At 38.1% G+C, this 14,166-nt stretch overlaps 1 pseudogene; it reads left to right on the plus strand.

The window, feature by feature from the left end:
• Window positions 1-5,438: 5,438 nt before the first annotated feature.
• On the plus strand, window positions 5,439-8,104 carry LOC115512997 (annotated as a pseudogene).
• Window positions 8,105-14,166: the final 6,062 nt, after the last annotated feature.

The following is a 14,166-nucleotide window of genomic DNA, read 5'->3' on the forward strand; positions in this document are numbered from 1 at the left end:
GGGTGAGTCTGTGGACTCTAGCCTGTAATAGTCATTATACAGTCTCTAACAAGCTTCTGTGCTTCAACAGAGATGCACTTGATCTCTTCACCCCCCAAGAGTAGATTAAGTGCTTCAATAAATATGCCATTAAGATACTTCATTGTACTAAGCCATTAGTACACACCTAAAATACACTGGAAGCAGAGTGCTGTCAGCCACCCAAGAAGATTATGAATGGCCTAGAGAAATGCCTAATGCTGTGTTTGCTTTGATATTGCATTATTAAATACAATTTTCCTATTGGTTTCAATAAAACTAGAGTGAAGAAAATAGCAAATTCCTTTCCAGTCTACTCTAAACGAGTCCCTCTTCCACCATGTCTACTTGGTTGTGGTTCTGTCTACATTAATTCCTTGACTTTGTGCCTGAGTCAGAGTATAGGTTTCAGAGTACCCTTTTACCACCAGCTAAACCTCTTTGGGATTTCACTTTCTTATTGGAGAAGCTAAATTGGAAAAGTTTTAGATATGTTTACCATGGATATACCATTTATGTTGCTTGTCTGCTATTTTCTTTCTTACCTTTCTGGACATAATATTCATGATAATAGAAACAATATGGTAATAGAATTTTACCACCACATGAAACCCAGGAGATCATTTAACTAAACCCTTCATTTTAGGGGTGAATAAATTATAGATCAGAGATGTGAAGAAACAGTTATTTGTGATGCCTTTGCTGTCTTAAAGGGATTCAGTATCTGTAGCTTATTTTTTTCCTAAAATTTAAACTTAATTATCCTCTTAAATCCTTACTTGTGATTTGGCTTTCATCACTTTCTAGTGGTTAGCGTGATTTGGGTGAGAAAACTTAGGTGCAGAGAGACGACTTGACCAAAGTCAGAGATTGAGGTAAACTAGAGAAAAACCTGGTGTTGAATTTTAGGGTGCTAATCCACGGAAAAAAATCCCTTTAAAAAAAATCTGCACTCACTTCTTTTAATATTGGAAAAAAAGATAATAAGAATCTTCATTTTTCACATGTTTTTTGCATAGATTAAAAACTTTTTTTATCTTAATTTTTTTTGCTTTAGTTGACACATTATATTACACTAGTTCCAGGTGTACAACATAGTGATTCAACAAGCTTATATATTATACTATGCTCACCACAAGTGTAGTTACCCTCTGTCACCATTCAAGGCTGTTCTAATATCACTGACTATATTCCTTATACTGTGCTTTTTATTCCTGTGATTTATTCATTTCATAACTGCAAGCCTGTATTTCCCACGTCCCTTCACCCATTTTGCCCATCCTTCCACCTTCCTCCCCTCTAGCAAACATCAGTTTGTTCTCTGTGTTTATAGGTCTGATTTGGCTTTTTGTTTATTCATTTTTTAAAAATTCCACTTATGAGTGAAATCATATTGTATTTGTCTTTCTTTGTCTGACTTATTTCACTTAGCTAGTACCCTCTAGGTCTATTTGTGTTGTTGCAAATGGCAAGATCTCATCCTTTTTTATGGCTGCATAGTATTTTACGCAGCACCTCCCTTATCCATTCATCTATTGATGGACTCTTAGATTGCTTCCATATCTTGGCTATTGTAAATAATGCTGCAATAAACATAGGGATACATATATCCTTTCAAATTAGGGTTTTCATTTTTATTTGGGTAAATACCTAATAGTAAAATTATTGGATGATATCATATTTCTATTTTTAATTTTTTTGAGGAACCTCCATAGTATTCTCCACAGTAGCTACACCAGTTTACATTCCCACCAACAGGGATTCCCGTGGGCAGATTCCTTTTCTTCACACCTTCATCAACACTTGTTATTTCTTGTCTTTTTGATTTTAGCCATTCTGACAGGTATAAGGTGATATCTCCTTGTGGTTTTTATTTGCATTTCCCTGATGATGAGTGATGTTGAGCATCTTTTTATGTGTCTGTTGGCCATCTGGATGTTTCCTTTGGAAAAATGTCTATTCACGTCCTCTGCCCATTTTTTAATCAGGTTGGCTGTTTTTCTGGTGGTGCGTTGTATAAGTTCTTTATATATTCTTAGATATTAGCTCCTTATCAGGTATATCATTTGCAAATATCTTCAGTAGACTGCCTTTTTTGTTTTATTCATGGTTGTGCAAAAGCTTTTGGCTTTGATATAGTCCCAATAGTTTATTTTTGCTTTTATTTCTCTTGTCTCAGGAGACGTACCTAGAAAAATGTTACTACAGCCATTGTCAGAGAAATTACAGCCTATGTTCTCTTCTAAGTATTTTTTTATGGTTTCAGGTCATACACTTCAGTATTTAATCCATTTGAGTTTATTTTTTGTGTGTGGTATAAGAAAGTGGACCGGTTTCACTCTTTTACACATAGCTGCCTTGCTCCTAGCACCATTTATTGAAGAGACTGTCTTTTCCCCATATATTCATCATCCTTTGTCATAGATTAATTGACCATATAATCATGGGTTTATCTATGGGCTCTCTGTTCTGTTCTGTTGATCTATGTGTCTGTTTTTGTGCTAATGCCATACTATTTTAATTACTACAGCTTTGTGGTATATCTTGAGATTGGGAATTGTGATACCTCCAGCTTTGTTTTTTTCTCAAGGTTGCTCTGGCTATTTCAGGTCTTTTGTGGTTTCACACAAACTTTAGTATTATTTGTTCTAGTTTTGTAAAAAATATTGCTGGTATTTTTATAGGGATTGCATTGTATCTGTAGATTGCTTTGGGTAATATGGACATTTTAACAATATTAATTCTTCCAATCCAATTCCAGCATGGAATAACTTTACATTTGTTTGTATCGTCTTCAGTTTCTTTCATCAGTGTTTTATAGTTTTCAGTGTACAGGTCTTTCACCTCTTCAGTTAGGTTTATTCCTAAGTATTTTATTCTTTTTGGTGCAATTGTAAATGAGATTGTTTTCTTAATTTCTCTTTCAGCTACTTCATTATTAGTGTATAGAAACACTACTGATTTCTGGGTATTGATTTTGTGTCCTAAAACTTTACTGAATTTACTTATTCTTGTAGTTTTTTGGTAGAATCTTTAGGGTTTTCTATGTAGAGATCATGTCTTCTGCAAATAGTGATAGTTTAACTTTTTCTTCACCAATATGGATGCCTCTAATTTATTTTTCTTCTCTGATTGCTGTGGCTATCAGATTTCTGGCTCTGATTTCCAGTATTATGTTGAATAACAGTGGTGAGAGTGCACATCCTTGTCTTTTTCCTGATTTTAGAGGAAAAGCTCTCAATTTCTCTTCATTGAGTGTTAGCTGTGGGTTTCTCATATGTGGCTTTTATTATGTTGAAGTATGTTCCCTCTAAACCTACTTTTTATCATGAATGGGTGAGTTGAGAGTTTTTATCATCAATGCATGTTGAATTTTTTCAAATGCTTTTTCTTCGTCTCTTGAGATAATCATATGATTTTTTTATCCTTAATTTTGTTGATGTGGTATATCATGTTGATTGATTTACAAATACTGAACTGCCCTTGCATCCACAGAATAAATCCCACTTGATCATGGTGAATCATCATTTTAATATATTTTTGAATGTAGTTTACTCATATTTTGCTGAGGATTTTTGCATCTGTGTTCATCAGGTATATTGGGCAGTACTTTTCTTTTTTTGTGGTTTCCTTATCTGGCTTTGGTATCAGGGTAATGCTGGGGTTGTAAAATGTTTTTGGAAGCTCTCCTTCCTCTTCTATTTTTTTGAATAGTTTGAGCAGAATAGATATTAATTCTCCTTTAAATGTTTGATAGAATTCACTTGTGTAAGCCATCAGTTTTGGACTTTGTTGTTCGGTAATTATTAATTACCAATTCAATTTTGTTGCTGGTAATTTGTTCAGATTTCATATTGATCTTTAATATTTCATCTGGTCCAAGAAAGACTCTGAAAAGTTAAATATATCCTGCAAATTTTGTAAAACAACTTTTCAAATGGCTTACCTGGAATGACATGTTGACTTATTAAGTTCAGATAATTTTTTAACTTGTTTGTCTTTTGGGGGAAAGGGGTGGTTATGATTGATTTCAGTGGAAGACTTCAAGTTGGATTGATGCAACCAACTTAAGCAAACCCTTTTTTTCTGAATTAGCTCATTATCTTACATGAAGAATGAACAAGTTTTAAAAGTAATTTACTACTGACCAGTATTATTCCCTTTATTCCAATAAAAACATAGTTAAGAATAATGAAGTGATGGGATTGTGTAGGACTTTTTACAATAAGCATGTGTTACTTTTATTGTTTTATTAAAAAATATATCAGAATTAAAATAATGTGGGTTTATGGTGATTTTATTTTCTGATCAGATCACTTATTAGTGCTCCCATAAGACCATGTGTCATACATAACAGCACCACTGAATTTCATTTCTATTTAAATTAATAAAGTTTCAGGAATCCTTGACACCAGAATACAATGACTGACAGTCATATCCTAACCTTGTGAAAATGCGGTAATACTCATTTGCACTGTCTTCTCCACAGAGACCATGTCTTATTTATTTTGTATCTCCGGTTCATAGAACAATAATGCACTCAGTGAGTATCTTTTGAATGAATCTGTTTATCTATCAAATTCTATAATCCTGGTGTACATTCTGAGTGCCTATGGGTAGGGCAAAATTCCAGTTCTAAATGTATATAAAACAGAGTAGTGTCCTAATTTGGCATTATAGATCCATCATATATAACTTGATACAGCTGTTAAAAGAGAGGAGGCTGCAAGGCATAGTAAATAGTAGAGAATGCACCCTTCTCAATGCTGATGACATGGTTTTATTAATACAGACCACGATTTTCCTTTAGAGCTGCTGAACCTATTGCCTACTTACTGTCAGAATAGTTTAACATCAACTGTGCTACAGCGAAAACCATTGTATTTGACAGACATTCTCCAGTATTTAAATGAACAATACTAAGTAACCCCATACAACAGGTCAACTCATTCAGCTATTGGAATGTATATTTTGCTGTTAACTTACGCTGGTGGGTCCATGAGGATACAATTCTACTGAAAAAAAAAATAGACATTCACCAAAGGCCAGGCTGAACTGCTTTTATGGTCAAAGCAGCCCGTTGGTAGTTTACAGAGTGCCTGGCTCTCTAGGAACCACCCTCCTCCCTGCTTAGAGAAGGGGATCCTAATCCCTCCTGCCAGCCGCCTTTGCCTCGCTCAAGATTACATGAGTCTTTAGATTCTGAGGAAAGCTGCCAGCTGCCTTGACTGGAAAAAAAGATAAGAGAAACCTTGCTGAGGAGAGGGAGGGGCCAAGACTAGGAGGGAGTAGAGTGGAGCTCCTGGAGGGAGCTGAGGGGATGAAACCCAAAGAAGAGATATGCCCGCAAAACAAGTTGGAATAGTGAACAAAGGCTCTTCAGTGCCTGGGCTGAGGTAGAATAACAAGGGGAGAACCCCATGGTGGTGCAGGAGGAAGATGGCGAAGGGGTGAGGTTACTGATTGCTAGGGGAAGGGGACAAAGGGAAGAAGAGCTCAGCTTCCTCATCTGTTCCTCCCTTTGCATCTAAGGTCTACCTTGCAGGGCTGTACCTTTGTTTCTACCAGTTGGGCAACTGACATAAAAGAGAAAGCACAGACACCACTGAGAGCAGTTCTTTTTGTATTTTTAAAAACAATTAAAAAAAATTTTTTTTCAATGTTTATTTACTTTTGAGACACAGAGAGACAGAGTATGAACGGGGGAGGGTCAGAGAGGGAGACACAGAATCTGAAGCAGACTCCAGGCTCCGAGCTGTCAGCACAGAGCCCGACGCAGGGCTCAAACTCACAAACCGTGAGATCGTGACCTGAGCCAAAGTCGGATGCTTAACTGACTGAACCACCCAGGCGCCCCTTTTTAAAAAAATTTTTAATGTTTATTTATTTCTGAGAGAGAGAGAGAGAGAGAGTGAGAAAGAGAGGGAGAGGGAGAATATGAGTGGGGGAGGGGCAGAGAGAGAGGGAGACACAGAATCTGAAGCAGACTCCAGGCTCCGAGCCGTCAGCACAAAGCCTGACACAGGGCTCAAACTCACGACCATGAGATCATGACCTGAGCCAAAGTTGGATGCTTAACCTACTGAGCCACCCAGGCACCCCAGGAGCAGTTCTAAAGCAACAGAAATACTGTGGGCCAATCAGGGAGATGCTGTTCCTGAAGCAGTTATTGGAAGTGTGAACAAAGCCTGGTGATAGTTAACACCAGCCTTCAAACCTTCTCAGGCCCAAATTGTCTTCCACCATTTATGGCACAAGACCCTAGGGTCTCAAATGAATACTCATCTGAGGATTTGAGCAGAGTCAGTATTACTTTTTGAGAAAATAATTTGACCTTGTTTATTAGGAAAACCCTGTGTCCTGATTCTTCACAGCGGTAGAGAATATCTACTAGAGAATGTCAGGCTGCTAAGGAACTTTAAAAAATAAGTTTTTTTTTTTTTTTTTTCTGCCATGTGTGGCATTTTAAAAGGCAGTATGAAATATTGGCATCTCAGATCCCGGTAGAGGATTCAATTATGACATGACAGTCATTTGCTTGCCAAAGCGTGGCCGCAACATCTGTTATGTTAAAGAAAGCTGTTAGGGCAGCTGGGTCAAGTAAATTCTGTAGAAAACATTTCGTTTCAATGGAAAGCCGGCCTTGTGCATAGCAATCCCTTCCAGATGATAAGATAGATTCTAGCCCAGTGCAATGTCTTTGAGCTATTCTGCCACAGTGGTAGGCAACTGATAGATACGTATATTATGTCTGATCCAGCAGTGATTTTAATTTACTTCCTCCGCCACATGAAAAAAGTAGTTTGGCCCTATTTACAACGTTCCTTTAATCCTTGTGAATTTGTGCTGCTTTGACTTTTCCTTTGAACTGGTTTATAACATCTCTCTGGTTCCCTCATGTCATATGATTAAAAAAAAAAAAACCTCTATAACCCATGTTCATTTTAATGGCTGTATGGGAGCCATGATTTTACCATTTTCTGAAAATTATTTTTTAACAGCTCTCTTCTCTGCTAGGCTCTCAAAGCACTTTTTCTCTACTAGAGGTAAGAAGAGAAACTAATATTTACATATTTTACCAAATGTTCTTCAAGTGACCCAAGGAATCTTTGAAGTCAGTTCATCAGGGAGAAAATTATTGCAGCCCAGCTCAAGCTCCACCAGGAGGCTGACACTTTTATTGTAAGCCTTGATGTTCTGGTGCTTTTTCAGGTGCCTCTGTTCTTATCATACGAATTCTTGTGAGCTGATTTCGCCCTGCTCTCTGGGGAGATAGCTTCAGGGCTTCTGAGCACCAGTAAGGTGAAGTTTGCCAGTTGCCCCCTCTTTTTGCTTATTCTGGGGCACTGTGACCTGCCCTAAATTGTTTTTGAGGAAGGTAGACTCTATTAATTCATAAAATAATTGCCATGCCCCTCCCTTTTCCTGCTATCAAATAGCCAAAATTCTTAAGGTTGCTCTGATGTTCAAAATGACAAATTTTATCTGAAAATGATGTTTTCAGGATACAAGGAACTGTTAAGAACTATAAAGAAAACTTATTTCACAAATTTTGTTCAAGTGTGGAGTGGAGTATTTTGTGTTGGTTTGCACTCAGCTGCAAGGACCAAGCAAGACAAAACCTCTGTCTTCAAGGAAGTCATAGGGGGAAAAAAAGCAACAACAACAAACAAACAACTCACACATACAACTAACTATAAAATAGTGGGAGAGATCATCCAGTAGCAGTGGCCAGCAAGGAGACAAGGGCACGACAGAGGGACACCGTGCCCTTCTTTGACGTGCAGAAAAGCTGGGTCTTAACTTAGATCATTGGATGTCAATCCGAAGTGTTGAGCAGCCTCACAAGATTCCAGGTCAATGTCATGCTTTTGGAAAAGAGTAGATAGAATGTATACATGGAATCAGTGGTATCCATGCAAAGAGAGAGTGCAAGATAGAATCTGATGATTTTGTAGAAGGTCTGCTTCAGCAGAAAACGATGAAACATCTGAGTGGCATCAGGACACAGCAGGATAAGCTAATAAAGGAAGGGGAGTATACACCCTTGCCTCACCACCTGGGCAAGGAGGACCTTAGGCCCTGAGCTGAGCTACTGCTCCTGGTGGCTCCAGGCTCATTTTCATGTTATCTCTTCTCCACTGAAAAGCTCATTTACTGAAAACTTTTTTGTGAAGAGTAAGATTGTTCTATCCTATTAAAAAAATAATAATAACGTGAGATCAGGGCTATACTTAGCAGTATGAATGCAATGGGAGAAACAGGATGGGGCCAAAAAGTGAATATAATTGCTTGGTAAAGAAATTTATCTAGAATTTTAATTGAACAGACTTGAGAGTTGTCCAGTCAGTTTACAGATGAGGAAACCAAGTCCCAAAGATGTTATATGATCACAATTTTTCCAATGATGTAAGGGTAGAGACATAAAAGTGTGTGCTCACACCATGATTTAATAGCACATACATTTTACCTCTGAAGCTACAGCGGCTTTTTTTGGTCAATACAGTGAATTAGCCTGCAAAACGTGTTGCTGTATCTCTAGTCAGTCTACTTGTGAATGTAAAGAAGTCATTTGTAAAGGCTTTTGGCAGGCTAATGTGTTAGGCCTGGGGGAGAGTTTCTCAGGTTTTGCTGGATATCCCATTATCTGAGCTGTTATCTAAGCTTCAGTTCTGGGAGGTCTCCTGGGCTAAAGCAGACAATCTAGTAACTGGGGAAGTTGAGATGGGTAGTGGTTGTGGTACCGCTAGCAGGATTTATCTCCTGGATTGGCCAGAATTAAGTGGAGCAAGAGCTACAGCTTTTTTGGCCAGGGTTCAGGGCTGGGCTCCTATCCCAACAGGGAGCTAGGGTGAAAACCAGAAGCTGGGCAGGAGGCCAGTCAGATGAAATGGTAACTGAATTCCTGGGGGTCTCCATTTCCCTCCAGGAACACTGGACAAACGAATTCCGGATTCTGTTCACTCATGGGAAGGAAGCTTCAAATGTATTGATAGACTGAGCCATCCCCAACTCAGAGCTCAGGTGGAGAGCAGTTGGGTAGGGTTGGGACAGTCAGGGATTGACAAGGGTGGGCACTATCTTTTATAGATTTGGGGTTTCTAGGGCCACCTGGGTGGCTCAGTCAGTAAAGCATCTGACTTCAGCTCAGGTCATGATCTCACAGTTCATGAGTTAGAGCCCTGCATCGGGCTCTGTGTTGACAGCTCAGAGCCTGGAGCTGGCTTTGGATTCTGCGTCTCCCTCTCTCTCTGTCCCTCCCCTACTTGCACTCTGTCTCTCTCTCCCTCAAAATAAATAAACATTAAAAAAAATTATAGATTTGGGGTTTCTTATAAAAATATTACCTATAATAGTAGGAAATCCAGAAAAAGATAAAGAGGAAAAGTTAGAATTAACCATGAATTCATAAGACAATATTATAGATATTGTTAAACTGATTTTCCACTCAATATATTGTGCACATTTTTGAGATCATTAAGTGTATATTTTTATTAGAAATAACTTATCTTGGGGCACCTGGGGGGTTCAGTTGGGGCACCTGACTTTGGCTCAGGTTATGATCTTGCAGTTTGTGGGGTCGAGCCCCATGTCAGGCTCTGTGCTGACAGCTTGGAGCCTGCTTCAGATTCTGTATGTCCCTCTCTCTCTGCCCCTCCCCCACTTGCTCTCTGTCTCTCTCTTTCTCTCTCAGAAATAAACATTAAAAAAAAGAAATAGCTTTTCTTACTATACACATATAATGGATAATTGTCTAAGCTGGCATTAATTACCCCTGTTTGTGTAATTAATCTTAATTCTAATCACAGATTGAATTTAACAGTTGAGAAGGATGTGATAGTCATCTTGTCACTCTCCCTTTACAGATACAGAAACTGAGGTCCAGTTTGATTCAGTGATTTGCAAGTTTGAACATTGTAGGTTTTTTTTAATGTTAATTTTTGAGAGAGAGTGTGGGGTAGGGGCAGAGAGGGAAACAGGATTGGAAGTGGGCTCTGTGCTTACAGCAGAGAACCCAATGCAGGGCTCAAATTCACGAATCGTGAGATCATGACCTGAGCCAAAGTTGAACGCTTAACCAACTGAGCCTTCCAGGTGCTTCTGAACACTGTAGGATTAAACAGAGCCAAGGCTAAAATCACTCCAGTGTACTTTCTGTGATACCTTGAATTATTTATTTATTTCACAGGCATGTGGCTTGTCTGCATTGCCAGACTATGAGTTCCTTGAGGAAAGAGCTAGTGTTATGTGGTGCCTTGCTACTTCAAGTGTGTCTTCAGATCAGCAGTAATGGTATCATCTGGAAGCTGGTTAGAAATACAGAATCCCAGACTCCACCCCAGGCCCAATAAATCAGAATCTACATTTAACAAGATGCCTAGGTGATTCATATCCACACTAAAGTTGGAGTAGCGCTGAAGGAATGGTCATTAAATATTTGTCGTTGTTATGGTGTTTGGTCCCCATCTTCACCTCCCATGGGGCAAATTCATGTGTTGAAACCTAATTTTCACTGTGATGATGTTCAGAGGAGGGTCTTTGAGAGGTTATTAGGTCATGAGGGCTGAACCCTTTGTCCGTGAACCAGGAAGTGGGTTCTCACCAGACACCAAATCTGCCAGGGCCTCTATCCTAGACTTCCCAGCCTCCAGATGTGAGAGAAATAAATTGCTGTTGTTTATAAGCTACCCAGTCTCTGGTATTTTGTTATAGCAGCCTGAATGGACTAAGACAGTGGTATTAATTGTTTTGCTCATAGCAATGGAAACTGATTTCAAGTGCTTGAAAGCAAAAAGGAGAGGGATGGCATTTGTTGGAAGAGACTGATGTGTTATGGAGAATTGAAAAACAGACCTTGGGGATTAAGCTTCGGAGACCTTAGAGATAGGATTTGGTTGACTTTTTCTACGGGGCCTTAGCATAAATGTGACTCCTGGTAGCAAAGTCTTTCCATTCCGAGTTGTAAATGCCAGAGAGACAGAGAGAGACAGAGAGAGAGAGAGAGAAAGAGAATACCTTCCCTTGAACCAGGTTTATATTCTCTTCATCGGTGCCCAAGATGCAAGGTCATGAAGCAGCATGGCCATTGGACCCCACCCCTGCAGCCATAAGCCATTCCTGGAGACGGAGGGTCGTTGCAAGATAGGCACCATTATAAAAGTTGCTGGCTGTAATTTTAAAACTAAAGTGGTCACGTTTTCTGCTAATAATTGAGCATAGAAGTATGAGAAGAACTATTTTTAGTCTTTTCCCTTCTGCAGCCCCTGTTTCTCTGATTTTCTTTGTTGCTGTTTTTCCATCAAAGAGATCATACATTCTAATGATTTCAGCAATTAACATTTTGCTAGTGACACCCAAATGTACTTCCAGCTTGAATCTCTTTTCTGAGTTCCAGCCTCATATCTCCAAATGTTCTGTCACTACTTAAAGTTCAACATGGCCAAAATTGGGTTCATCATATGTCCCTCCCAATCTCTTTATTTCTATCAAGATGCTACTGTTTTCCATGATAACTAGCATCTGTGGCTCCTTCCTTGTTTTTCAGATTTCAAATCCTGAACTTTAAAATGTAGATTTCTTTAATATCTTCCTTCTATCCTGACTGCTAACCAGAGTTCAAATCTTCATCCACTCTGATTTAGATCATAGTCTGTTACCTGGCCATGCCCCTCCTTCTTTCAAATCTTTCTTTCTTACCATTGCCATGTAGAATTTTCTTAGATTCCACTTGCATCATACTACTGCCCACCTCAAAAAATACTGAATCCTAATTCAGGGTATTTTATTTTATTTTTCAGTATATTTTATATATAGACATAAAATAAAAATATATAGATATAAAATATAAATATATAGATATAAAAGATCTAATTTGGTCTAACCGTTCAGGATCCAATCCAAAAATATAAAATAGATATATAAAATATAAAATATAAATATATAGATATAAAATATAAAATAGATTTTATATATAGATATAAAAAATATATATATCTTGTGGTTGTCACCATAACATTGGTAACTCGGAGATCCCCACTGTTAATGATCTACTTAAAAATTATTTGAAAAGAAATTTTTCTAGAAATATTCTATGAGATAGATAGCCAACTCTATTAGACATGAATAGCATTAGACATTCTTTATGTTGACATAAAGAATAATGCGTTAGCATAACCATCGACCTGTTAGAGGAAAAACTATTTCTTCTACTCACACCAGCATTTCTGACACCCAGCCTGTGGGTTTTGTACACCAAGAAATTCTCCAACTCTCTGGACACCAACTGGATGTCCTATAATTCAGTTAGGACATTAACTACCTGGAGCTAGTGTAAACTCCACACGTTAAGGGCGCTGGCCCATAAGACTGCACCCCACTTGGGATGCCAATTGCACCTCTAGGCTGTCACCTGTGCTTCTGACTGAATGGCTATGCATCAGAGGTTTCCATGATCCCTTCCTCAGGTTTGATAATTTACCAGAATGGCTCAATAGAACTCAGGAAAAGTGCTTAATTTATTAGATTACTGATTTATTATAAAAGGATACAACTCAAGAGCAGCCAGTTGGAAAAGATGCATAAGACAAGGCGTGCAGTGCCTCCATGTCCTCTGGGCAGGCCACCCTCCCAGCCCACCTAGATATAGACATGTTCAGGAACCTGGAAGCTCTTGAAACCCTATAGTTAGGGTTTTTAGTGTAGGTTTTATTAAGTAGGCACCATTGATTAAATCATTAGCCATTAGTGCTTAACTCCAGCTCCTCCTTCTCCCCTCCCCAGAGATCTGGCTGAAAGTTCCAACCCTCTAATCACCTGGTTGGTTTCCCTGGCAACCAGCCCCCAACCTAAGCTATTCTAGAGCCCCAGCCACCAGTTATTTTGTTAGCATACGAAAAGACACATCATTTTAGAGATTCCAAGGGATTTAGGAGCTGTAAACCAGAAAACAGGGACAAAGACCAAAATATATATTTCTTTTAATATCTCGGTGTCACACCTATTTGTTTTTTTTAACTTTTTATTTTGAAATACTTTCAGAGTTTCAAAAAAAGTTACAAAAATAGAGAGTTTCCATATGCTCTTTATTCAGGTTCCCCAAATATTAATATGTTCTAACCATGGTATAATAATCAAAACCAGCAAGTTAACATTGAAACAATATTAACTAATGTACAGACTTCATTCACATTTTGCCATTTATCCCACTAAAGTTCTTTTTATGGCCCAGGATCCAATCCAAGATTCTGCACTGCATTTAATTGGCATGTCACTTTAGTTTCCTCTAATCTAGGACAGTTCTGCAGGTTTCATTTGTTGCTCGTGACTTTGACACTTTTGAAAAGTTCTGGCCAGTTATTTTTGTGGAATGTCTTTTGATTTAGATTTGTCTGATACTTCCTCATGTTGAAACATGCATGTTGAATTATGCCTCTGTGCAAGAATACCACCAAAGTGATGTAATATCCTTTTCAGGCCTATCAGGAGATACATGACATTGGTTTGTCTCACTGTAGGTGATAATTTTGATCACTTGGTTAAGAAGGTGTCTGCAAGATTTCTGCATATACAATTACTATTTCGCCTTGATGATTAATAAGTATTTTGTGGGAAGATATGTTGAGACCATGTAATATCCTGTTTTTTACCATCCTTTTGCTTACTAATTTTTTAATTCATCAATTATCCTAGCCTACAATAATTACTAAGTCAGGTATTGCCAAATGGTAATTTTCTTATTTTCATCATTCAGTCTACATTTATTAGTTGGAATTCTGCTGTAATAAAAGCTGTCTCTTTTTCCACATGTACTTATTTATTCAATTATTTTTGAATTTATTCAAATATTTATTCAATTCACAAGTCAGTATGGACTTGTGAATGTTTATTCTATGAGTTATAATCTATTATATTACTACTTATTTTCTTGTTCAAATTGTCCATATTTAGCTATTAGATTCCGTTCAGAAGTTGGCTCCTGTGACCTTTCAACATTGCTACATCATTTTGTTGTTGTTGTTGTTGTTGTTGCTTACTTTTCGGCCAGAAAGTTCCAGCCCATCTTGTATTTCTCCTGCCCTAGTCCTGGAATCAGCCATTTCTCTCCACATCCCTGGTTATTTCTATTGCCATGAGGAGAATGACATTTGG

This window comes from Lynx canadensis, chromosome B1 (genome assembly GCF_007474595.2).
Source record: "Lynx canadensis isolate LIC74 chromosome B1, mLynCan4.pri.v2, whole genome shotgun sequence".
NCBI lineage: Eukaryota > Metazoa > Chordata > Mammalia > Carnivora > Felidae > Lynx > Lynx canadensis.